A 25584-nucleotide genomic window follows, 5' to 3' on the forward strand; every position below is an offset into this window, starting at 1 on the left:
GAAAAGAGGTCAATTAAGAAAAGCACTAATCAAATGGTATAAGATCTCAATTATACTAGAGGATGTTTTTATTGATATATCACACTACATGGTGACTATAACTAATCATAATGCAGTGCATATTTCATAACTGTTAAAGAACAGATTTTTAGCATTCTCACCACAAGAAGCAAGTTGATGAAAGAGTAGTAGTAAAAAAGATTGCCTTGGGTTCAAGCTAACTTCAGCTATGTAGTGAGTTACAGACCAGCTTAGGCTAGTGAGAGGACCTGTCCCAAAAAAACAGCCAAAAAATTTAATAATATTAATAATAATAATAATAATAATAATAATAATGGTTTGATGATGGGCTGTAAATGGAGCTCTTAACTGATCTAAGTAATAAAAACCTGGAGTCAGATACAGAGGAAAATGCTGAGAGATCAGAGAGAAGAAGGAGCAAGACACCACCACACTTTATCATCTTAGCATCTCCCAGAAGTAGATGGCTCAAAACCATCCTCTGCTACCAGCTGGGCTAGCTCAGTTGGTAGAGTATGAGACTCTTAAACTCAGGGTCCTGGGTTCAGGCCCCACATTGGGCACCAAAATGTAAATGGAGTTCCTAATTGGTCTAAGTAATAAAAACCTGGAGTCATTTATAGAGGAAGATGCTGAGAGATGAGAGAGAAGAGGGTGCAAGCCGCAGCCACAATGGGTTGGACTGATAGTTCAGGGCTAAAGAGCATTTGATGCTCTTGCAGAGGAGAAGGGTTCCCAGAACCTATATCAACTTACAACTTATAACTGCCTGTAACACCAGTTCCAGGATCCAATACACTCTTATGGCCTCTTAAGCACTCCATGCCTGTGGTGCATATAGACAAGCAGGCACACACACATAAAAATAAAGTAACCTGGTGAGGAAACTGGTCAGTAAATGATCTCTCTATAACATACATATAAATGAAAGCATCACATTATGCTCTATAAAGATACACAATTATTATTGCAATTCTTTTGAAAGCTAGTTATTTAAGCCAGTACCTTTGCCCCAAACACCTTAGATGCTGTTTCTATCTCCTCTTTCCCACCAAGTGTGCTTGGGCTTATTCGTGTGCTGTTTTGGTCTCCAGGGTGGCACTGTTGGACACAGTTACTGTTGGAAATTTTAGCAAATGGGGACTGGAGAGATGTTCTTCGGGCATTGGAGGTGTGCGCTTGGAAGGATTTTAGGGTCTCTCCCAAGCTTCCAGGTTAGTAATATAAGGTCTTTATGCACACACCTCAGGTATGATGTCAACATTTATGACTCTTGCCAGAGCCAAGCCAATATTGCTAGCTCCATCTCGGACTTTGAATCTCTAAACCAAGATAACTACCTCAGATGTGTAGTTATGATTTTGAAAGTATAATTAATATATAATATATAGAAGTTATTCCTAAACCGTGTGTGTGTGTGTGTGTGAGTGTGTGTGTGTGTGATGTGTGTGTGTGTGTGTGTGTGTGTGTGTGTATCTCAAGGTATTTTCAAATTCAATTCCAAAATTGTACATTTCCTTTTCATATGTTATCATCTCCCCATTGTATTCATCTTTATCTTCCCCTGATATTCTCTTGAATGTGTCAGGGATTTTCAATATGTATTTTTTAATGCATTGGGCAAAGCAAGGCATACCTAACAGCATATCTGTACATGCATTTCTGTAAAATGATTGAAATTATAACTTTGTTATTACAATAAAGTAAAATTACATTAAGAGCTCTTCAATTTTATCTTTCTTAAAATATAAGTGGTAAATTCACTCAAAGCTAAGAAATACTCCTGTACCAATCATCTCAAAAGTTTTACTGTGTTCAATACCTTCAAGTACATTACTCTGTGGAAGGGTGAGTTATACTATCAGGGCTTTGACACTTTGTCATGGACTTCATATTTAAGATACGGGTCTCAGAATGCCAAGGTGTCCCATAAAACCAAGGCCATACTGCCAGCACTGCTTTCCCATCTTCTCCCCATCAAACACGACTTTCACCCCACCTAGGTATCACCCTCTGATTTCATAAAGACAACTGGAACACAAGATAACAGGCACATGTGTAAAATAACTCACAAAGCAGTAAAAAAAAATGTATCAGTGCTTATTTTGTCCATCTGGTTTGAAGGACCTACTGAATTCCGATAATTAGGAGCAATGAACTTGAGTCCATACTATCAAGCTATATAATTACTATAACAATTCAGATAGGTATTTGTTCTTCTAGGGGTCCAAATCCAAAGACAAAGGGACTTAATGGGGAACACAAAACTTAACATTATGATAACTGACCCGCTGTGGCCATCAGCACAGTTCACTAAGCACAAAACAGAATTGACATTTTCCTAATCTAAATTCCAAAGCTGATGAGTAAGCCTGATATATTGATGATGGGAAAATCTCTGCCTTCTGGCTATCACTTGGAATTCTCATTCTTCGGAGCAGAACATCTGATAAATCCCCACCTTGCCTTGCTTTGACTTGCTGATAATTTCATTTCTCAGAAAGCTAAGGAGGCAAGAATGGAGAAATGGTATTTTGAACCTAATTTTACTAAATCCATTCCAGTCAAAGGTGATGTTCAAACTATTTAATAAGCAGTATTGAGTGGGTACCCACAGTCGGGTCTCTGTGGCTTTCTGTGGCCCAGCAGTTAGTCTTTTAGCTATTGGAATGGAGGAGGGGTAGGACACGGGAAAGGGAAATGGCCTGAGCACACAGTGAATTGAGCAGGGGACACCAGATTGTTTCACGAAAAAACAGGATTTACCAAGCAGCACCGCAGTGCTTGAACAGCAGTATAACATCTTTATATATCTACTGTGTACCAACTATTTGTGAAGTTCCCATCCCTTACTGTGTATCTGTTACTTATAAACTGTTAAATCTCCCATTCCCCTGCCCCCGCCCATCTTATTACTTCAGTTTCCTGTATTGCACTCTTGCAACCCACAGACACTTTCTTCACCTACCCTAAACCACAGATCTTGTGACCCTCCCTAAAAGGCATCCCGGCACTTCGGCACTCCGGGAGTCTCTAAGGCACCATTGTTAATCCATTTAATTCTCTTTCTGTAGATTGATCTTGAATTTGATATGAAATCAAAATTTCCAGAATCTTTGCCACATCTTCAATAAGAAAGCTAATAAGTTTATCCTGAGTATTAGGAGGCAGTCTTCAACTAATCCAACATGTTTAAAAGCTTTGTAAATGTGTGTGTGTGTGTGTGTGTGTGTGTGTGTGTGTGTGTGTGTGTGTGTATGTGTGTTGGTGTATATGTGCACATGTGTGCAGGTACACATGAGTGTGCTAGCACAGAGACCAGAAGAGGGCATTGGATTCCCTCGGAGCTAGAGCGACAGGCACTTGTGGACTGCTTGGCTTGTTAGTGAATGCTAGGACCTGAACACTAGTCTTCCTGACCATGAAGCAGGAGTCCTTAACTGCTGAGCCATCTCTCAAGCGTCTAGCCCAGCATATTTTTGCAAACTCTTTTCTTCCTGTTTTTTTTTATTCAGTCTGCATTAGAACCCAAATGAACAATCTGACTCTCTCTGAATATAAAACAGACTTTCACACGCTTGTGATTTTCTCTGCTGTTGCTTTCGCTGGAGTGCAAGAACCTTCTGTGTGGAAACACTTCACAGAACACTTCAAATGCATTCTTCACCTTGGTCTGAAGGTACCTCTTTCCCTATGGCAACTTCCATATGGTGATACTGAAACCAGCATCTTTGTACCGTTTATCCTGTAATGACACTTGTATCTGATATGCCCAGTAAACACTCTTTGAGTAGTATCCAAGTGAGATTTTATTTTATATACTTGCAGTTCTTGGAAAGAATATGCATACAATTGCCTCCTGATGGTCATTTGCTAAATGAAGAAATGAGTATCACATAAAACAGGACAACACAGTGAATTGACAGAACACTGCCAGACAGATTCTCATCTGAGAACTTATCTACCAAGTGAAAGAAATGTTTATTGTTGTTGCTAAAAGAGAACACTCTTAAGTTTAGTGAAAGGTGGATCAAAGTGGGAATTCTAAAACTGTAGCTTATCAAGGGAGGTGAGAGTCCATAGAAAATGACCCTGGACATGAAAGATAACTTAAGCTAGGGAGGGGAGAACTAACGAAACTGGTCTGTATTGTGAACAGGAGGGAAGAAGTGCTCAGGACTGCCCTCCTGAATACCAGAGCAGAAAAGATGAAAATTGAGCCAAGCTGAGGCCTCAATGGTGTCCACAGTAACAGTAAGAACATCATAGAATGTATTGTCCAGCATACAGGGGTGTGTCAGGGCTCTACTGTTTGGACGGTTGATAAGTTAGGCATTGTGTAGTACACTTCAACTAGATTTAAAAAAAAAAAGTACATCAGAAAGAAGGGCCAGGCCCAGCCTGGGAGAAGATACTAGAACAATGCTGTTGACTTTAGCCAAGACAGGTATCACAGTATGGAAAAAGTACTACTGATAATGCTAGGAGTTTCACATTCAAAACAGACAAGGAACCCAAAGCAAGTGATTCAGCTGCTTTAAACCAAGGCTGCTCCCCACAGCTAGAACAACCACATTCCAAGGAAACTAGAATCAGTAGAATTATTCTGTGAAACTAGTGCAGTCACTTTAGAGTCACCAAAGGAAGAGACAAGTGTGAAGGGTGAACACAAAAACATGCCCCACTTAAAACAGCAGTGGGCAGTTGTTTAAACACTAGGCTTTCATTGTATGCTTTTAATACTTTTTAGAAGTGACACAGCTTCAGTACATAAATGAAATCATATTCATGGCTATTGAAATCTTCTGTCTGCTTTTTTGCCTACATATCTTTTTTTTCTTTTTTTAAAAAATTGCCCAACTCTTCTTGTGGCTTTGGAACCCTTTCTATTTAACATTTTATACAACATTAATTAGTAGAAGTTAGCCTAATGTAAAAAAATTAGATGTTTTGTTTTTACACTTAAAAACTATTTTTCAAGTTCAAGAGAAAAAAAATACTACAAGCAGATAATATGGCAAGGACACAGGAGCTCTCCGTTCATTTTGACAAATTTTCTTTAAAGCTAAGGCTATATAGAATATAAAACATTCATTTAAAAATGAGTGATTTAGCCTCTTCCCATAAATTTTGTGCTAGAATAATTAACCAGATAAGTAAAAGTTAATATTGCCACACATGCAAGCAAGGGTCTCCTATACATTTCATATTTAGTCTATATTACATTTCCTGAAGGAAAATGTTCTAATGAAATTAGCTGTTCTTCTGCAAATAAGAACATTGGGATAAACATTCCTTTACTATCAGCCATAGAATGCATTGATAAAACTCTTATTGGAGATCAATACTGTGTTATTTTCAAAAGCTTAAAATATTTTTCCTGTTAACTCCACTTCAATACATTATTCTTTACTAAAAATTAGCCAAATGCACAAGGACTTGCAAGGAGATGTGTAAAAATTAAAAAAAAAATTCTTCCCAGCAGTAAGGACTTGGGGCATCTTCTCACATGCTATCACTTGATGCATAAATTTAAAGCAATCCCCTACTCATACCCCACCTTACTGCATCCTTTCTTCAGCACTAGGGATCAATCCAGGGGCCTTTTCCTGCCTGCTAGGCAAGATCTCCAGTAAGCCACACATCCACTATGACTTGGGAAAAAGCATAGTGAGCAGCGACTGTGTGGGATCTAGGGGCACTGAGGCAGCCAAGAGAGCAGCATCTTCCCAGAATGTGACCAAAAGGATGTGTTTCCTGTCACGGGTGCCTGTGTGCTCTGCACCAGAGGTGCATTCATGGCACTCAGCTGTTCGTGCCATCAGGAGCCATAATTCTGGTCGTAGCTTTAGGTGGCTTAACCTCCAGCCTCACCAGTCTCTCCTAATCCTGTGTAATATATAATCCTTCTAAACTATCCCTTTTATCTTTAAACTATCCAGATTGTATTTCATGTGAAACCAAGAACCCTCAATAACACAATCATATAATGGAGATACAGACAATCACCATACAGTAAGTCTTCATAGTCATCACCCTTGGTATTTCAAATTTCCTGCCTTGATTGGTTCTCTATACTACTAAATTTAATCCATAAACTGATTGTGCAAAAAAAAAAAAAAACCGACAAGGTTCATTTTCATGAATTTTACAGAGGTTATATGTGTGTAACCCCTTTGGTGGGCTATAAATGTTGGCAAGAAGAACTTGATAAATGGTAAGAACAGGCATCCTCTATCCATGCTGGCATTCACTGCCTCTTCAGCTCTTGTGTCCTAGGAAATATGTCCAAACCTATTGCTTCCAACTGTATCATCAGTTTGGTCCCAAGAACACCTGCATGCCTGTCTACTCTCCCTGAAAGCTGTCTATAAAGGAAATACCCTGCTACTCCCGAGGCAGGGGAATGATTTGGAAGGCTTAGGATTTGGACTCCTTACATACTATGAGAAAATGAGAGGTAATGAACAAGACACAACATGTCTATACTGCCCCCTTGACTTTTCTGATCTAAACCATCTTTTTAGGCTGCCCTCTAGGAAATGAAAGAAATTACACTTGGGCACATTTATTTCACAGGACTTACTACTTCCTGTCTCACTCCAAGTTTTTCTCCTAAATTCAGACATTGCAATTTTTCATAAATCTGTGCATTAAGTCATTTATTCAATGAGTGCATGTAGAATGCTCATTATTTGCAGTTCATTGGCACTTCTCTAAAAATCCAAATACACGGTAACAAAACAATCAATAAAGGTTCCTCCTCGCTCCCATGCAGTTTGCATGCAATGATTGCTAATGCTATGTGCCTGAAAGGTTATGTTCTTGGTAAGATTTTATAGATGTACAATTAAAGCCAAAGACTATTTGACCTATATATTAATGTGAACTCAGAGGGAAGACTTTAAGTAAGATCCCAATTACTGGAATATTTGAACCATACAAAGGAGATGAGTTTAAGGGCCTACACATAGATATTTTAAAAGATATCAACTCTAGCAGGAAGTATAAATTAACGTAGTAGATGTTAATATAAGTTTGGGAGGAAAGTCTGAGGGCTTGTTTTACTCCCCTGCAGTTGAATCCATTTCATTGAATGTGAGTATCAGGAAATGGATGCCCAAAACACAATGTACATTTTAAAGTTCATTAAGGGTAGAGTCATAAATGGCATCAGGCATTGGTCACACAGCATGCAAAGTAGCATACTCACTCTGAACTCTGCCTATAATGTGAAATATTAAAATATCAGTGATTATTTTTTTTGAGACAGGGTTTCTCTGTGTAGCTTTGGTGCCTATCCTGGCACTCGCTCTGGAGACCAGGCTGGCCTTGAACTCACAGAGATCCACCTGCCTCTGCCTCCCAAGTGCTGGGATTAAAGGAGTGTGCCACCAACGCCAGGCTATCAGTGCATATTCTTAAAGAAATGCATCTACTCAAAAATCATTTCCCCTGAGCAATAGTCCAAGGAACTAGAAATTTTCTGCAAGTAGAACACAAACCTTCATGAAATTATGATACTTTGAGAATTTGTCTTCGCAAAGAACAATTCTGACTTTTATGTACAATGCTAATGTGCCAAGCTAGAATAAGAAGACTAAAATTTATAGATATGTGTCAGAACAATTCTGGGTGGAACTGAGTAAGAAAATAAAAGCTATTCAGAGAACCAAACTGCTTCCTAAAATAAAGAGCTAGGTAAACATGTAAAGACAATGGATCAGCAGAGAATGGGTTAAAATTCATAGACTTTATTTTAATTCCAGCATCATACTAGTTCTGAAAAGATGTAAACATCTTTGTGGATGATAAGGATGAAAACAGGAGACTGCCTTCTGTGTAAGTCAACAGCATTGTGATTTTACATGTTTTGTGACTTCAGACTTGCACAAAAGTTCTCAAACACCAGTTTCACTAATCTAGTTCATCAATAGCTACCAGCAATGAGTACCAATCTCTTCCTCAGTGTCCTCGTCATGCTCTAAGAACCAACCACAGGTGACCTCTAGCTGCATCTGGGAAAAGGAGTGACACCCAAATTCATTTGCATCTGTGGATACTGGACCTCCAGTCTGTGTCCTTTAAACTCTTGGTGTGGGAACTGGACAGTAACAATTTGTAAACCTTTCAAATAAAGGTGAAAATCAGAGAAGCAGCAATTCTAAAGCCCTGATGGTTCACAGATTAGTGGCCTGCCATTAACAAGCTCCTGGCATTGGGTCAGGGAGTTGGAGCCATAAACATTATCAGCTAACGCTGAGTTTCCTGGAGCCGCAGAAAGAAATGAGTTTGTTACTACTTCTGGTATTAATCATAATAAGTGTTTTATCTAAGCCTGTCATGTTTAGTTTCTCGGTGCAATTTACCTCTCAGGAACACTGTTCATGGTATCAGCGGGCCTTATCTTTTAACTTATAGTCTTCAAGTGCCTAAATGTATTTCCTCCAACATTCCCACAGTTAACACGACAAAGTCAACATGTGGTATTTTAAGACAATGCCGTACCACATTATGAAAGACAGAGCTGCTGAGGCCAGACCACTCCTAGCACCTGTTGAAAAGCTTACCAGACAGCCCAGATTCTTTGGCTAATTGTGATTTTTAACTGTTGAGTCCAAGTATGTGCACCAATACCTTCATTCATCTCATTTGTTACCTTTACAAGAACATATAATAGAGATCTCCTGATCCTATATTCTGATCATGTTTTATCACCTGACACTCATTAGCCAATGCAGTCAAATGATTTTTGAGGGACTGAAAGATGAATCTGTGCTTTTACAAATCACAGACCAACAGAAGGGACACAGCCAGCTAGCAAGAAAATCAAGATGGTAGGAGGAGAGAGATGGACATTTTAGCAAACATGTCATGGGGGAAGGGGGGATTGTGTAGCCTTTCTAAACCTATTCCACAGTTCACATAGGAGAAAGGTGTATCCCTGAAAGGAAGATATGCCTTGAAGCTTAGGCAGCTAATAATATTCCACTCTGCACAACCCTATTTCATTGTAGTCCTCTTATGATCTGCTAATAATCCTTTATAATTAAGCTTCCAGGATAATATTAAAATGTAATCCACATGAACACCAATCGCAGTGTCGTTCAAGGGCTGAAGTGGTTCTCACTTCCAGCCCTGCATAACAACCACCTTGCAGCTTTAATTTCACATTTTTAAATGGTTTGCCCCAAGATTTAAGGAAAGTTTATGACTCATTTCAATCCATAAATGCAGTGGAAACAGGCCTCAGTTAAACCCACACTGTTATAAGTTTGTCGAAGATATAGGTATCATGACTTCACATTTTTCCCTCTCGAGAGCTAAAAAAAAATTGCAGCATCTCCACAGGAGAGAGAGGCAAGGCCTCTTCCAAGCAGTAGCCTATGGGATGTTCACATCAGGCCAGACACTGCAAACGCATGGCATGAAGCAACTAAAAAAAAAATGTGATTATTATATATGAAATTAAATCTTACTCCCACATTTAAACATAGTGTTTAGAATATTTTCATTTCTTCTATTTCTGAATATTGTCTCCCTCAAACCTTTATAAATCCAATTTTTGACCAATAACTGAATAATAACTTGAACCGATAATAATTATTAGAAGTACCACATATTAAAAATATATTGCTTCAATTCATATAGCCATATATACCAGTACAGCTTAGTTATGAGCATAATATATTGCATAAGTCTACTTCAGAGACTTGTTCCTGGAATATAATAAATATTGATGCTGGAGTTAGTATGGTGTTTCAAAATGTAACATCTATTTAACCTGACAAAATTTAACCTATAGTAAAAGTCTAAGTCAATTCACTGACCACATATAATGACAGTGAGTGGGGACCAAATAGGCCACTAAAGACTAATCTTCTAACTCTGTCCCTCAAATGGCAATAAAGTGTCCCGGTTTAAAACCTTGGGTTTGTCACTACTGGGGAAAATGGCCAATTATTACATAATCTTGTAAAACATTTTTATTAAATTTATAATCCACAGACAACAAAGTGGCACTTGTATAGACTTTTTTCAATGTCAGTATGGAGTTAGAAAAGTGGGATGTTCTCAGATGCAAAATAGTGCTGTTATTATTGTATCTAGATGGGCGAAGTGTTAGGAAAATAAGATTTCTCCTCAAGTAGCTGTTTGAGGAAGATTACCATCAGGCAGTTGAGAAAATTCAAACAATTCTGTTGAGGAGGATCATTAGTTTATATATTTTTAAACAAAAGCAATAGACAAAATTCTAAGGACATGATTTATGGATATAATTTAAACAATCTAAAGAAGCTCACAATGTGAACAACTCCTTCACCAATTTTCTAAGAAATATTGAAAGAGAAACATGTATTTTTGTTGATGTTTTATATAATATAATCCTAAGCATCAAGAGCTAGAAATAGTAAAAGTGGCCTTTATCATACATTACCCACAATTCAGTCACGGAGAAAAATTGTGATGGCACTTAAAAGAAGGAAAAGGAAGATGAAGATGAGAAAGAGAAAGAGGAGGAGGAAGGAGAAACCACAGAGAATTCATCTTCCAAGAGATGTTATTCTAAAAGTCTAGAGATGTGGCAGGGTGAAGAAGAAAAATGAGAACAGAGAAAGAATAAACTAAACACAGGACAGGACTCACATGCGAAGGTGTTTGAGATGACACAAAGACCATGTAGACCCTGAATTAGCTAAATGGATGGCATGGGGCAAGCAGGGACTGTAAATAACTGTAGAGTGCACACTTTCCACCAATGCAGTTGAATAAAACATTTTAAAATATTATACCTGCAGCTTGAGATAAGGGGTCCAATGCAGTATACAATTTACAATCCGTATAATACAAAGACAAAGTCAACTAAAGTATGGTATGTCGGTAACAAAATTTTAAGTCAAAAATACAAGCCACAAGCACACATACACACACACACACACACACACACACACACACACACACACACACACACACTGGAGAGGCCATAGACAAGGTAAGACCTAATTGAATCTTGACTAACAAGGGTGAGCCAACACACGGAAAAAAGTGGGTGCTATGTGATGTGGTCATGAAGAGCCTGAGATTTAGTGTTACAATGCCTGCATTCAAATCCTAGGTCTGTCACTCCCCAGGGCTGTGATCAAGGTAAGAGATACAACCTCGATAAACGTTAGCTTCTCTATATGCAAGGTGAGCTGCTTAAAAGATCAAATGTCAAAACACTTATAAACTATTGATTTATTATAGTTGCACACATAGCTATACATTAGCCATTTTATCCATCATCTCTAGAACTTAGCAAATCCTTTAAAAATCCATCCTAGATTTCAGCATTCCACACTATTTTGTGACCGTGTAGATGCCCTGACCCAGAATGAACACAAGGATGAAGATGAGGATTGTAACTTGCAAAAGTACCAAATGCTACTAAGTGTCATCCTCAATTTCAATACACTTGAGAAGATGTGGCAAGATGGTTGGACAACGCTGGAACCATTAGCAGGAAATGCATTCAGTTAGAAAAAGAGAGGCTACTGGCTGGCACAAAGCACCAAACACTTGCTGCTCTCTGCCATTTGTCTCCTCAGATGACTTCAATTCTTTTCCTGCTAAGAGTTCGTGATGACAATAGGGTTTCTTTTTTTTTTTTTTAAATAGAAATGAGATTTGGGGCTGAAACTGAGTAAGCAAATGTAGGGGAAATGAAAGCAAGGCCCATGTCCAGGCCCATTTCTCCTCTTTATATCATGTCTCTTCCAACAACCATGAAAGTGACTGTGGGCCATGTGTGTGCACTCCAGGCCCTGTAAGAATCTTTCTGACTTGAGCTGCAGCTCTGCCCTTTGCCCTGCCAGTATTTCCCCAGGCCCCAGGCCACTTTATACTCAAAGCTCTTGTCCTCTTGCCCTACTCTGAATAAACCTCCAGCACAGACCAACTTTAGAGCTGATATCCATTCCTTGACTGCTATAGTGTAAAATGAACTGTTTCCTTCAAATTCCTCTTGCATTGTAACCTGCTTGTTTATGTCCTATTTGTTCACAATCAGTCTGATGTACATTAGCTACAGACATTCAATTCTATGCTGATGTTACCAGTTTGGGGAATTTGTCAGCCATGTGCTCTCTCCTCCCTGATATAAATTTTGCTAAATATTCCATTCAGTTTATTTTGAGTTGTTTCTATCATTTAAAGACATTTGGCTTTGGAATTTTCTTAAAATTTGAGCTTCAAAATGTTTAACCAATGAATACAATTACCAAACACAATTACCTAGCACAATTTCAAAGTGGCTAGCTACTAAGTAGCACTGAATACTGAATGCATCACTTCAGAGACTGAGTCCAGTAGCCCCTCAGCTCTGCAGGCCTATGTAAATGTTTCCTGTGTGTTTGTCTGCCTGACACTAATATACTTCAATTAGTGCATTCACACTCTATTTAATTAACTTCTTTTGAATATGGGCATACTTTTATATCACACTTACAAATTCTAGTTTACCTTTAAAATTATTTCATATCATAGATATGGCAAGTAGTGTTTGTATTACTCTCTATCTGGTAAGTAATATAGCACGTAGGAGTTTCGATTGGTAGTGGAAAATTGACCTCATTTCTCTAATTATTAAGGTTATCTTTAAGTCATTAACAAATTGAAATTTGCTTCTTTGTCCTCTCTATCACATTAAATCCATAAGCAGCACAGAATGTGTTCTAAGTATTGAAACTTTTATTTTTAAATGGTTGCATATTAAGTAACCAAAAAAGCAGCAAGAAAATTCCAGAAACTGAAATTTCATAGCCATGTTTGTGAACATAATTTAATAAACTTATAAATAAGAACAATAATAGTTAAAATTCTAAAGGGTAAATAAGTAGAATAAGTAATTATAATATGCTTAGTTCATGCATGCAAGTTTTTATTATACATGTAATATAATATGCTTACCACATAAAAAGCTTCCACAAGTAAAAAAAGAAAAAGGTTTGCAACTCAATGAAATAGTGAATAATGGCAAATAAGCAAAGAAGTCAGAATAAAGTAGTAAAATGGCTAACAAAAAGCTTTATTCACTCTCAAAGTCAAGCAAATACCAATTTTTGCAGATCATATTCAAAACAACAAAAATATGGAAGTTGGGCTAGTGGAACAGACTGGGAGAGCTCATAACGATATGGAAGCAGAGCAAAGACAAAAATTGACCCCCTTCTTAGAAGGCAGCTTGGTGTTGCCTGCTGAAGCTTTCAACACAGGTGTCATCTAATCTAGTCATTTCACCTCCAAAAATGTATCCCAAGGCAATAATAAATGTGAAAATCATAAAACGTGTGCCAGAACAGTCAAAGGATTGGATAGTTGGAAGCTGACTTGTCTATCTAAACTTGGAATTATTGTCAGGGTGTCTATTTACAGTAGAACAATCTTACAATACGTAAGCAATTGGTTTGGGGGATAATTTTTTTCTTGTTAAGATAGTTTGTTGTAAAATTCAAAAGCAGTTTATGTAAATGGACAAAATTTAAACAAAACAAGCATATAAAGTACAAAGTGAAAGATGTTTCCTTATGCTTCCCTATTCCCATTCTCTAAAAATGACTTTCAACTGGTGTATCCTAACGCCCCCTTCCCCCTCCCTCTCCCCTCTGTCCTCATACACATGTTCATATAGGAAAATCCACACATATGTAGTTTTAAAAAATAGTAAATCATTGTTTTACTACTATGCAAATTGATATATTATGGAATGTACTCTATATTTCTTGTATTAATATGTGGACACTTACTTCACTTAGAAAGATGAAAAGAAAATAATGGTGTAAGATTCAATAGTATAGTTTTATTGTAATTTAACAATTCATCTATTGATGGAAACGTATCTCCAATCATTCACTGTTATAAATACAGGTTACACATTAAGGACTACATCACCCTGTTAAGAAAGTCAAAATGTCAGACTTTTGGGGCTGGTCAGAGCTGAAATGCCATTAGTTAACAGTTCCCATTTATTCATCACTTCTACTCAGTTCGAAATTTCCCCACTTTGCTTCTGTTTTTAGTTTGTAATTTTATTCATATGTTTAAATACAATTATTATTCATCTAATAAAATGGTGATGTGTTTGTTTACTGGATAAAATATGTTCCAATTATTAGGTAAATCTACATGTAGAAAGCCCTAAACTGCAGGACTTCACTGGAGGGTTTCACTTCAAATGGAAGTCACCTATATTCTGCTTTCTATGTTCTAAAAAGGCCCAATTATTCATGGGCAGAAATCAATAAAATTGTGATAGAAGTTGTTTTCCTCATCTTACTTCTAACCAGGGTGTGTGGTTTCTTTGAACACTCTTTTCTGCTTGGACAAAATGCCCTATATGGTTTATTTGGGGACTCTTAATTATTTCAAATTTCATGAGAGAGTGAGACCCACTAAAGACTTGAAGTGTGATCAGTCTTGTTTTACCACCGTTTAGACCAAGACTTCAAAGGTCCATGAATTAGGCCAGTGCTGTTTAGATTTGGTACTAACTACAAACATACCATAACGTGCAGAGCTGATAAGAGATGTGATCAATAGCCAGATAACACCCTGCAGCTGGTGCTGTAGAAAGGGGAGATGGGCAAAAATGACCTGATGTTCTCAGAGTTTGTTTATAGCCTATTGATCAACTGTGAAAGAAGAGTCAGTATGTTCCAAACAGCTTGACTGCTTAAGCCAAAGTTCCTTACAGCATTATTATCAAACAACAATCCAGAGGAGTGGATGGAGGCTTTTTTGTTTTGGTTTGATTTTTGTTTTTTGGGTTTTTTTTTTTTTGTGTGTGTGTGTGTGTGTATCTGTATTGTGTCTCTGTTTGTGTGTCTGTGTGTGTCTCTGTGTGTCTCTGTGTGTGTCTGTGAGTGTGCTATTTCAATATAGTAGATATTTTAAATGATATTTTTTGCCACTTACATTAGAACCTTTCTAAAAAATATGTTCTTCTCTGCCTAAGTCAAATGCAAATAAAAAGTTGATCAATTCAAGCTCTGAAATATCTCAGAACAAAGAGTATGAGTGTTTTAAAGTTAATTTACTCAGAATCTCAAAGAATCTAAATCACCTTTAAAATGCATTTATTTTGTGCGCAGGTTATAGGACAACTTGCAAGAGGCAGTTCTCTCCTTTCTACCAAGTGGTGTCTGGGAAAACAAACTTAGAAGCAAGTGCTTTTCCAGCTACTCAATCTTATTTAAAAAAACAAAAACAAAAACAAAAACGAAAAACTAAAGCTCTAGGTATAATTCTAATATGGAGACCAAATATTCTTTTTTTTTATTTGTACCTTAAGCAACTTGATACATTCTCTTAAAAATTTATCACTTCATGATTCCTGCTTATAGAGTTTAACCCTGGGAGTTTAAGTGAGGGTTAGGAGTATTTGTCCTAAGGAGTAGTTGCTCAACTGCACTGATCTCATTCTGTGTGTGAAACTCCACGTAAGCTTTACACTAATAGTATCCACAGTAATAAATGCAGTACCACAGTGCGAAAGATGCTCTCCAGTGTTGAGAGGAGGGGACTAAAGGATAAAAAGTATTTTCTAGCCAGCGAATAGTAGCGATGAGTTTGAACCTAGACAGTCTGTCTCAACAGTTCCTGTTCTTCACCCTTGTGTCTTTGTGGAACCATGAAGAAAATTTTCTTGCACTTAGAATCTATGCATGAAGGTATAAATCTTTAAAATTCTTTATTAAGTATGTTCTTAAAAGTTACAAGTGTAATGTGGAGATTGCTTTAAGGTGAAAAACTATTTTTTATCATCTATCCTTACTTCCTGGCCTCTGGCTCCAAGGAAAAGACACAGCTTTCATCCATGACCAATCTTCAGATTAGACCCCCAAAACATCTCAGGATAGACTTTACATTCATTGTGGTACTAAAGCTATATTTCAAAAAAAATGTTTAACTGATGCTTATACCAGTTAAACTTGTGGGAGACTTTTAAGACTTTTATAGCAGAGGTTGAATTGTGAAATTTCATCTTGTCTCTCTGATTTTAAATTTCATTAGTTATCAAAACAAGCATATACAAATTGGTGAGCTTTAAACCAAGCTTTATCCGACACAGTGTTGTTTGACAATCAGTCCCCGGTGATACATGAAGCATCGGAGTCAGCTGCAGTGACTAAGTTACAATCTCACAGGGTAGTGAACTTTCACAGCAGTAAAACAAATACTCAGTGAATTAAAAAGGAATAAAAGAAAGGACACGGGCCATGGAAGAAGAAATGGGAGGAGTTGAAAAGAATGCCAACAAAAATAAACCCAAAAGTTTGATAAGAATCCCTTTTCTAAGTATATTATTTTTACTTTTGAATAGGAAACAAATGTTTATTTCTAAAACTATTTACTCAAGAAGCAAAATGCTTGTATTTGTTGCATAAAATGTAAGCTACAATTAGACTTATGAAAATACATCCATCATCAAAATAACTAAATTTGAATAAAACTTCAATTTGGTTAGGTCAGAAACCATAAAGTGATTCATGAATGAGTGTGTGTGTGTGTGTGTGTGTGTGTGTGTGTGTGTGTGTGTGTGTGTGTGTGTGGTGTTTAATCTCTGCAAGCCCACTTCCTTGAAAGCATATCTGGGTGTTTGTTTTGCATAAAGAGCATTCCTGTCTTTCATCTTTTGCTCTGTGGGTGGGAGTTGGTGGGGAGGGGCAAGCCTCGCCCTTCTTGTTCTTAGAGGAAAGCCTGTGATTAAATGGGGGAAACCAAAGATGCTCATTAGAAGTCATAGTGATTCCCAACACTCGATGAGAAAAGAGTTCAGATTCCTTGCCCAGAGGCTGATCTGAACTTATTTCCTCCTGGAGACACCAGGATAGCTCACCTTCTCCACCCTGGAAGAGCTGACTGAAGTTTCATTACATTTCCCAGGCAAACTTAGTGGAGCTTTAATGTGCCTGGGAACACTGTCGTCACGCAAGATCTTTTCTGCTGTGGATTCTTGATGCTTCAGAAGCAGGTAGACTCAGATGTGCTTGGAAGGTAGTGTGTTGTTCTTTTTGAAGAAGGGATGAATGCTTTTGAGAACTTTTTACCTTCTTAATTGAATTGCTCCATTTTAATTCTTGCTCAATTAGATGCAGTGTAGATGCCAGGCAACATTAATTTACATTTATTCATTTGGAGGTTTCATCTCGTTATTTGTTCATATCAGAATCATTTGAGACCTAGCTGTAAACAATATTCAAATTCACTGTCATGCCACAAGAATTAGTGTGTGTACGTGCGTATACATGTATTGGGGGAAGCAGGAGATAAAGAAAAGGTAAATTAGAAGAGTCATATTAGTAACTAACGAAGAGTGAGTCTTTGTAACAACCAAATTCGGTTTTCTTTTTGCCCTGCTCTTTTGTCTCTTCCTAGATTTTGACCTCATCCTGACAATTAGGACGTGTTGGTAGGCGGCTGTGTGATTCAGGGAAGGGGTATATATATTTCACAGAACCGAGGATTAAGATCTCTCAGTGTTGCTGATCCATCTGCTTCTTTAGGGCCCATATTTTGGAGGGAGTGCCATGTGATTTCACATCGGGATGTTCATAACCTGAGTTCTTAAGCTGTGTATGAAACAGATTTCAAGGGATCCAGGACTGATTAAAACAGTTAGCCCGCTCACATCCTCCTATTTACTGTGGATTACAGGGAGGAAGTGGGGGTTAAATCTGGAGGTCTTCCTGCTTCCCCAGAGGTTAACCTGGCAGCCAGCTTGGCACCCACAGGAGAGCTGACAGGTAGCAGGATTTGTCTAAGCAGGCTGCCTGAGAGCCAACAAGGCAAGCTGAAGCTCTGGATTAGTTTTGGATTATGTTGTCAGTGTGAAGGCTGATGGACAAACTGCAGAGGAATAAAACGCAATCTGTTTGGGGAGAGAGGCAGCGTGCATAGCTTCTATTTTTCAAGAAATGACAAGAAAAATCATTAATAATTTGTAAATCCGTGTCCATTAACTTTTCTCTTTGTTTCCCAAGACAGCCTTTTTAACATGAGTTTGCCACTGTCCTATATCTTTCCTGCCGGGTGACAGATGGCAAGACAGATATGAAATTGGATTCATAAAATAATACCTCTTTCTCTATGAAAGACACATTGTTCTCCTAATACCATGCTGGCCCCCACTCCACACCCAGGATGAAAGGCAACTTTGACACTGAGACAGTCAAGTACACATGTTCTCTCTCTCTCTCCTCCCCTGTGATAAATTTTAAAAATAATGACATTACTTAGTAAAATAACCAAAATAAAGTAAATATCATGACACTATTAATACATTTACTATGGTGATAAAATGTGGTGCATAGTATCCCACCCCCATTCTTTCCCTTTTTCTTCATGAATGGAATTGAGAATTTGTCTCAGGAATTACCTGAGGTAGTTCACAGTTATGAATATTCAAAGGGATTAATAAAAACAAATGTGCTCTCTATATAGGAGATGTTTTGTGCTTCTAACATAGGAGTCAAACCTTTCTCCAAGAATTGTGAAATATTTCAATTTACTAACATGTCTAAAATTCTGTTATAATTTCAGGGATTTTTTTCTCTCTTTCTCTCAAAAAAAAAAAAAAAACTGAATGATACACATTGGATTCTCCTTAAGTACAAGTTAACAGTCATCAGGCAACAATTCTCTGATGAAGGTGAAACTAGGAAATTCTTTCTAAATACATTCCAAGAATCAAAACTGCAAGCCAATCTGATTTATCATCACCACTTTATAATAGTTATAATATAATAGTTAAAATAGGTGGTGCTCTGAGGATAGGATAGGGAGACGAACATTCAAACATGTATCAGAGGTATACAGGATGTTTATGCTCTTGTCAATGATTTCAAAACAAATTTTCTAAGTAGAATGGCTTTCTTCTTCACAGGAAACAGTGTTAAGTCCCAGCCTTCAGGCTGTACACTGCACTCCGCATAATATAAAGAGAGGGAATCCATAATATAAAAGGGTCATATTTGGCTTGGCTAGGGTTCCGTCTGGCCTGTCCACCACCCACAGCAAATATTCCACAACTTTGCAAATCAGTCAGTAGAAAGAATATGATACCCAAAATGAATTCATTTTGAGTAAGTAAAATAATAAATGCTCTTAGAAATCTTATTTTTCACCATTTCGCTCCCCTGGATAATGCTAATATGTGAAGCACATAGGAAGAGTGGCCAGAAAAATAGACAAAAACTACTTACTTGGAATTACAGCACACAGAAAAGCTTTGGGCCTGAAGAAATGCAATTGTTTAATATGGTCATTAATCCAATGTCCTTATCAACAAATTTTCAGGTCTGTGTTTCCTTGTAAATGAGTTCAGTATTGACTGTCTTTATGCAGAACATTATTTAAACCAATTAGAGACGTCAGTCAAGTCACGTGGGTGCATGCGACCCACAGCCTTTCCATATTCATTGATGTCAATGACCATTCAAAACAACTCGAAGTCTTTGCTTCTAGCAAGATCGCATCTTCATTTTACATTCGTAGTACTGAATACAGCTGCATAGAGAAACGCCCGAGTTTTGTTTCCCCCTGAGAAGACTCTTAAACATGTTCTCCTTCATTGAGAATCAGTGCTTACTGCGTGTTTCCAAGCTGTATTGCAGAGAGGGAATTATTCGTTTCTCTGCATTGGCCTGAAGAGAAAGCTTTGGTTGCCTTGGACTCCACCTTGCTTTCTTAGGGTAGAAAGGCTCAGCTTCACTGGACACTTTTAAACAGTGGGCAGGAGCTGTATGTCACAACACCCTAAATCCCAGGCTATGTATTCCTTTTCCTCACAAACCTCAGACAAGCTAGCCATGAATTTAGTTGGGAAAGTAAAGAAACTAATTTCTTGTTTGCTTGTTGGTTTCTAAAAATATGTAAGCACTTTAAAAAAAGCAGTTAACTGTATTTCATTTTGAGTGATAAAATAACAATGAAAATAACTAAACCCATGAATGACTACTTCGAAAATCATGTTGGAATAGAAGCAAAGCTTATGGAAAAGCTGAAAGGATGTTTGTAGAATAAGAGAACTTTATTTAACTGCCATCCATTTTGTGTACACACAAGAAGCAGTGGAAAAACAAACAAATGGTCTATGGTTTGGAGTTATATTAAAAACTCCAAATATTTACAATTTTAAATATGCTAAAAGATTGGCAGAGGAAAAGGGGATTTCAAAGATATTATATGGGTGGCAATCATTGAATCACTCAATGAAACCCCATGCAAGGAAGAATTCAAAGCAAGTTGCTTCCCTTTTCCATTTTCTCAAACCTAAGGGATCCCCCCCCAAAAAAAATTATAGGCCAAAGGCTATCCACCTTTTCCATGACTATGCTAATTGGTATTATATAGGGTTAGATAAACCCTCAGTGCTAAACAAAGGAAAGATGGAAGGGTAGAAGGGAAATTAGAGAATCAGTGGGATCTAGCCATTATGTTACAATACTGTTACTTCCCTCTTCTCTTTGTGACACAGCTCACACAAATGGAAATGTGGAAAAACCTTTCCAGATCTGGAAGTGTCTGGCTGGAGGTGTGAATCCTGGTTTAATCACCTATCAAGCATAATGATGGGCTACAAAAATTAAGAGTCCTTGGAAATTGTCCCATCCTCTCAAGGTGAGATGCTGTCCTGGAAGAGAAAACAGCAGAAGAATGAGAAACCTTTTCTTGTTTCCAGAAACTGGCTCTTGTGAAGCCAGCAAAAAATGCCAAAGCAGAAACAGAATGTTGAGAACATGGGTTAATTATTGATGCTATTGCCCTGCATATGATAGTCAAGGTCAGAAGAATAAATTATCTCACCAACAGCAAGAGCTAAAAGAATTTTAAAAGAACATGGGAAATACAAAATTAAAATTCACAAATGAAAGCAAGGACAAAAAGTCCCACCAAACATAAACAGAGTAGGAGCAAAAACATTGTACGAAGCTGAAAGAAAAGGGTCTTAGGTCAAGTATGGGAATAGAAACTCAGAAACACATCAAGCAGAACCAGGCAGAAGATAGCAGTAGAATTACTTTTACCACAGACCTTTCTTCACTTTATGTTATTATCAATACAAACATTATCACCACTTATCCAATAAATTCTGCTAAACTGAGCAATATTAATAGTACACAAGGACAAGTTCAGTCACGAAAAACTCATTTTCTGTCCTTTGCTTTGGCACGCACTAGTAATCTTGTGCTTTGTACAAAACTAGAACTTTGTACCAGTACAAATTACAAACCCGTGCTTCTCTACTCTTTTTTTAAATGCTATAAGCACTAATCATCTTGCGGATACATTGCACATGTTGACAGAAGGATTACAATCTATTTTACCTATTAATCTGTCCCTGACCTGTTAAAAAGCAAGAATAGCTAAGCGTCATTTATCTACAAAAACATCTGAAGTCTAACTTGCCATATATGACAGCATCAGTGGATTTGACTAATGGGATCTCAGAGAAATAACAGTTCCTTCTGTTATTTTTTTTTCTTTTCATTATGCATCTCTATACGTGAAAAACAATGAAGAAAGGTTCAGTGTTTTAGGCACTTGCAGAGATAAAATGGCAGAGCCAAGTAGACTTCAAAAGGACATTGTTATTTATGAATAAAAATAGCTGAGAACAAGGCAAGGAAATGACTAATAGTATTGAAAGGAAAGCGAGAAGTCAGTGAAAAAGCTGTCATGTGCCCACCATGTATAATGGTTCAGTTCCTGACTGTGGAATTTTCAAAGCCTCTTTTTAGCATATATTGAGTTATGAAAGTAAGCCACAAAACAGTCAGCTGTGAAATGCCATAGTTATTATTAATTATAAATATAACAGATACAATTTTGTGTGTGTTAAGATGAGGGAACTCATTCTTTATAAAAGCAGTGGATTTCCTGAGGCCATCTACCTTAGTAAACATGTTATGAAGGAAACAGTATCTTTCCCAAACCTCATCTCCAAATGTGAAAACCATGCCCTGAATATTGAGAGCCCATATGTGCCAGGTAGATGGTGTTACTTTTGACAATGTTATATTTTCTAAGAAGCCATGATATTATTTTAAGTTAAAACAGTTAAACTCAAAGTAAGTTTTAAACTCCAACTGGGGTAAAATGAAACATCAAAGTAATTTTGACTTGCATTTCCCTGATGGCTGAGGATGTGAACCATATTCAAATGTTTCTAAACCTTTTGTTTTTCACCTTTTAAGAGTCCTGTTTATTCCATGTTCTACCTTTTAGTTGGGTTGTTTACTTTCTTGATGTTTAGTTTTATGAGTTCTTTGTGTATTCTAGAAACTAATCTGCTGTCAGATGAATAGCTGGTAAGTTGTTTTTTTCCATTCTGTAGGCTGCCTCTTCACTCAAATGATGGTGTCCTTTGCTATACAGAAGCTTCTTAGTTTCATGTGGTCCCATTTATTAATTGTTGATCTTAGTACCTGTGCTACAGGGGTCTTATTCAGAAAGTCTTTTCCTGTATGAGTTCAAGTTTATCACCTTTCTCCTCCACCAAATCCAGGGTATCAAATCTTCTGTTGAGCTCAATAATCCATTCAGATAAGTATACAGCTTTACCAGCACCATTTGACAAAGATGCTGTCTTTCCTGTAATGTGCATTATGGGCTTTTTTGACAAAAAATCAGGTGGCTGTAGGATGTAGGCTTATATGTGATTCAGGAAAGGAATATCCTTATTCACTGCTAGCATGAATACAAACTTGTTTAGCCTCTATGGAACTGAGTAAGGATGTTCCTCTAAAAGACAGAAATAGATCTATCAAATGATCCAGCTATGCCACTCTTGGGCATCTATCCAAAGGACTCTATATGTCATCCATATTCATTACTATTCTATTTATAACAGCTAGGAAGTAGAAGCACCCTAGTTGTCCGTCCACTAATGAATGGATACGGAAAATGTGGCATACAATGGAATATTACTTGGGTTTAAGAAAGGTGAGATTTGCAGGTAAATGAATGGAAGTGAGAACAATCACTCTGAATGGTGTAACTAAGACCAGCAAAATGGGTGTTCCATGTGTATCTCATTTTTGGACATTAGCTTTCACTCTTCAGATATGTATGCTTCATTTGGCATACATACAAGTTGGAAAATTAATAAGGGGTCATCTCTTTCTCTGTCCTGCCAGCCAGCTCCCAAATAATGCCACAGAGATATATTAATTGTGGAAGTTTGGCCTTAGCTTAGGCTTGTTCTCAACTAGCTCTTATAACTTAAATCAACCCAAATTTTTTTTTATTGATCTATGTTCTATCATGTGGCTTTTACTTCTATCCCATTCTATGTGTCTGACTCATTCCATGTCTGGCTGGTACCTCTACCTTTCTTCTTCCCAGAGTCCTCTCTGTCTCTGGAAGTCCTGCCTAACCTCTTCCTGCTTAGCTATTGATCATTCGGCTCTTCATTACACCAATCACAGCAACACATCCTCACACAGTGTACAAATATCCCATAACAGTCATGGGATGGGAAGCTTTCAAAAAAGGGGACATAGAATGCAGTGGTATAAAAAGTTAAAAGTTACAAGGTTGCATGTGCCTTTAATCCCAGCACACAAGAGGCAGAGATAGGTGAATTTCTGTGAGGCTGAGGCCAGCCTGGTCTATGGAATGAGTTCTAGGATAGCCAAGCAAAACAGTTGTTCTCAAAGAAGAACAACAAAAAAAAAAGTTAAAAAGGAAATACTAGAATGGGAAACTGTTAAATCGCTGTTGGGGATGGGAGGGCAGACTAGTAGAGGCCCTAACAATCCTTGTTGAACTATGGGCTATATATGGATTCAGAGACAGAGACAGACTTCCAGGCTTCCACAGATAAGCCTATCATACTCGAGTGAAATAGTTCCAAACCCATGGTCACACAAACATCCTTGGTTAAAAACAACATAGGGTGTAACCCATTGAAGGATCTCAATAAACATGTTAAGAATAAAAGTTGCCATCAATAAGCAAGGTATGTATTGTTTATATGTGTCTTAACTGTATGCTAACTGACTAATTGCCAGATCCTAAGCTAATCACTGAGCGTATCATTGTGAGATAAACAAATATGGTAAGAGATATTATAAAAGTCCAAGTAATAATTTTCTAAAATATGAATTTATAGTCCAAGAGTCTTCAAAAGCAACAGAAGTAGCCTCCAGTAGTCAGGAGATTGGAGATAGGTTCATAGTTTACATTATGAAACTTTGAGTTATAATCTTTCAAAGCCTTCTTATGGTCATAATTTTTATTCCACCTACAAGATTGAGCCAGCCTGAGCTATTCATCCACACACCAATATATACAAAGCATTTATTGACTTAGAAGCTGGCAGAATTGGACCTTTCCCAGCTCCTTCCATGGAAATATTTGCTGCACATATATGAAAAGGGAAAGTAAAGATTCCCCTATTACTGTTTATGTTTTTCTTTTACAATTATAATTTTCACACAATTCTTTAAGGGCATTTATTTATTTCATGTGTGATAACAGGATTATTCTATGGGTAATGAAGAGTTTATGTGCTTTACAGTTATCATGAAAATAGTCAAACATCATTACATCTACCATAATCAGTCAGTAAAAATCTTTCTTTATGTATTTTTTTAGAAAAATTAGAAAAAAAGCTTCTTTGTTCAGGAGGTCTGAAACAGTGAAACCCACAGAAACAGCTGATCTGAACAAGGGGGACCTCATGGACCCCAGACTGTTAGCTGGGAAACCAGCATAGGAGAGTTCCAGAATCCCTGGACAAGGATATCAGTTTGGAGGTCTGGTAAATCTTTGAGGCCTCTGATAGTGGATCAGTATTTATCCCTAGTATATCAATGGACTTTGGGAGCCCTCCCCACATAAAGGGAAAAAAGAAGAAACAAGCTTCTTTTACATGTCAATCCCAGTTCCCTCTCCCTCCCCTCCTCCCCTACCCCTTCATCCCCTATCCCAAGCCCTATCTGTTCCCCAGGGAGGATGAGGACTTTCATGGGGGATCTTCAAAGTCTGTCATATCATTTGGAGTAGGCCCTAGACCTTCCCCAGTGTGTCCAGGCTGAGAGAGTATCCCTCTATCAATCTGGGATCCATGAGCTCCCCTTTGTTCAGGTCAGCTGTTTCTGTGGGTTTCTCCAGCCTGGTCTTGACCCCTTTATTCATCACTCCTCTCTCTGCAACTGGATTCCAGAGTTCAGCTCAGTGTTTACTGTGAGCATCTGCTTCTGCTTCCAACAGCTACTGGATGAAGACTCTAGGATGGCATATAAGGTAGTCATCAATCTCATTATCAAAGAATGGCATTTAACTCAACTATTGCTTAGATTGTTAGTAGGGGTCAAACTTGTAGATCTCTGGACATTTCCCTAGTGCCAGAATTCTCTTTAAACCTTACATGGCTCCTTCTATTATGGAATCTCTTTTCTTGCTCTCCTCTATTCTTCCCCTGACTAAATCTTCCTGCTCTCTCATGTCCTCCTCTCCCCTCCTCTTCTCCCCTTCTCTTTCTTCTAGTTCCCTCTCCTCCCCCCCCCCATGCTTCCA

The sequence above is a fragment of the Cricetulus griseus genome, assembly GCF_003668045.3.
Source record: "Cricetulus griseus strain 17A/GY chromosome 1 unlocalized genomic scaffold, alternate assembly CriGri-PICRH-1.0 chr1_0, whole genome shotgun sequence".
Taxonomy (NCBI): Eukaryota; Metazoa; Chordata; class Mammalia; order Rodentia; family Cricetidae; genus Cricetulus; species Cricetulus griseus.